Genomic DNA, 2,720 nt, shown 5'->3' with positions numbered 1-2,720 from the left:
ATATTTTCCCTTGGTATCTCTAATTTTCTTGGAGAGATCTCTAGCCTTTCCCATTCTATTGTTTTCTTCTATTTCTATGCACTGATCACTGAGGAATGCTTTCTGACTAAATGGATAAAGAACAAGACCTGTGTTTATGATGTCTACAAGAGACCAACTTCATATCTAGAAACTCATGTATACAGACTAAAAATGAAGGGATTTAAAAAGTTATTTCCCACTTACATCAGTGGACAAATCATCCAGGCAGAAAACAAAAGCCTTAAATGACACATTAGACCGGATGTCCTTAACTGATATTTACAAAGCATTCCATGCAAAAGCAGCATTATATACATTCTTTTCAAGTGCACATGGAACATTCCCCAGAATATATCAGATGTTGGGCCACAATGCAAGCCTCAATACATTTAATAAAACTGAGACCATCAAGCATCTTTTCTGACACCTACATTATGACATTAGAAATCACCTGCAAGAGGAAAAACTGAAAAAAAAAAAAAAACAAACCTCAAACACACAGAGGGGAAACAATATGTTACTAGACAGCCAATGGATCACTGAAGAACTCAAATAAGCATTCAAAAAATAAATCTAAATATAAATGAAAATGAAAACACGGTAACTCCTATCTTAAGAAAGGCAACAAAAGCAATTATAAGAGGGAAGTTTACAGTGATAAAATCTCACCATAGGAGGCCTGAAAATTCGCAAGTAAATAGCCTGCTGCTGCTGCTGCTGCTGCTGCTGCTGCTGCTGCTGCTGCGTCTCATCAGTTCAACTCTGTGTGACCCCATAGACAGCAGTCCACCAGGCTCCCCCATCCTTGGGATTCTCCAGGCAAGAGCACTGGAGTGGGCTGCCATTTTCTTCTTCAATGCATGAAAGTGAAAACTGAAAATGAAATCGCTCAGCTGTGTCCAACTCAGCGCCCCCATGGACTGCAGCCTACCAGGCTCCTCTGTCCATGGGATTTGCCAGGCGAGAGTACTGTAGTGGGGTTCCATTGCCTTCTCCGAAATTTGGCACAGTGTCTGCTATATGATACTCAGTAAATTTAGAAGTTTGCCTCTTTCTGATTTAATCTCACATCATGAAAGACTGGTAAAACAATTGGATGAAGTGCTTATTCCTTCACTGTGAATAAAATAACTCACAATATAAGAAATTCTCAATTAGGAAACTAAGACATTCTTATCCAGAGTAAATAGTCCAATTTGTTAGATAGTGGAGGCAGGACTGAACTTCCCTGGTGGCTCAGATGGTAAAGCGTCTGTCTACAATGCAGGAGACCCAGGTTCGAGCCCTGGGTTGGGAAGATCCCCTGGAGAAGGAAATGGCAATCCACTCCAGTACTATTGCCTGGAAAATTCCATGGACTGAGGAGCCTGGTAGGCTACAGTCTATAGGGTTGCAAAGAGTCGGACACGACTGAGCGGCTTCACTGTTCACTGGAGGCAGGACCTACCCCAACTCTCCACCACAGATGTCAACTCTTGTCCCTAAATTACAACTAGCAATCATTCTTATTGTATATCTTTATGTATGCCTCCATGGATTGGAGATCTTTGAAAATTTGACTCAGTGCTTTGATCCTTTAAAACGCATACTCTCTGGAGTTAAGCCTGTTTCTTTTTCTGTAATATTACACCATCTTTGGGATCCTCTCTTTATAGGGCCTGCACCTCCATTTCCCAAGCACTGGGATTCAAAGTACATGACAGTGTTGAAACACTCTAACTTTACATTTTACTGTTTGTTTTGATCAGGATTTTGGTTGAAAACATATGTGGAATACTTGTGCAGCAATATTTACATCCAACTTTTGCAACTCTGTTGTCTACATACAGCCTAAATTTGGACAGTTCTGAAAAAGTCCACCTAGAATCCCCTTTTCTGGGTTTTCTTTCAGCAAGCGGGAATTTTAATTATAATTGCACCATCACACTGACTCCTTGGCCACAGATCTTTGTCAAGACAGTTTGATTCTTTTCCAAATCCAAAGCACAAGCATTCTGACAGCTTCCCAACTATGCCCTCCAGGGAGCAACACTTCACAAAAACAGTGAGTATAAACTCTTGGGTAGATGGGTAGTAGGAACTCATTTTGTACTTTTTGTACTCCAATGACTTCAGCCACTTCATGCTACCTGTATTTTTCTGCTTATCAAGAAAATTGCTTTCCTGGGATGCTTACCCATAGTTGACTTTATCAATATAGAATCCTTTTACTTTTGGCACTTTCCATTCCTAGAAGGAACCTTCCTCAGCCCAAATAAATGGCATACCATTGAATAATGGGTTCTTTTGTGCTCTGTTTCTATTATTGTAGAGAATTAAGGACTTCCTGGTGGAACAAGGATAGATTAATAATATGTATTCAGTGGGGGAGGAGCAGCTTTTGCATCCCCAAGGCACCATAGCAGTCTTCCACTCTTGTAGTCTTCACAGAGCCCAGGTTTTGGCCTGATGGAAACATAAAGTCTATGAGATGGATAAAGTTCAGAAAACTGTACCTTTAAGATTAGGAAACGAATCCAAACACCAACAACAACAGCACAGTAGAATACTATCTACAGACATGTGTCCAAACTGATCATCAAATGATCCCAGTTCCACTGTTAAGCTTCCCTGAAAATTCCTCTGGCTTGGGATCACAAGCTTGCCTGCAAACTGACTCTTGCACTTACCATACTATCACCTCTGTTAACCTGATAGCT

General features: G+C 40.6%; 1 non-coding gene across 1 annotated transcript; it reads left to right on the top strand.

The window, feature by feature from the left end:
* The first annotated feature begins 1,246 nt into the window (after positions 1-1,246).
* On the top strand, positions 1,247-1,318 carry TRNAC-ACA (transfer RNA cysteine (anticodon ACA)). Its single transcript has one exon. It is a non-coding gene; the product is annotated as a tRNA-Cys (tRNA).
* The last annotated feature ends 1,402 nt before the right edge of the window (positions 1,319-2,720 follow it).

The sequence above is a fragment of the Ovis canadensis genome, chromosome X (genome assembly GCF_042477335.2).
Source record: "Ovis canadensis isolate MfBH-ARS-UI-01 breed Bighorn chromosome X, ARS-UI_OviCan_v2, whole genome shotgun sequence".
NCBI classification, from domain to species: domain Eukaryota; kingdom Metazoa; phylum Chordata; class Mammalia; order Artiodactyla; family Bovidae; genus Ovis; species Ovis canadensis.
Note: the sequence above shows the minus strand (reverse complement) of the source record. Positions and strands in the feature narration are given on the sequence as shown.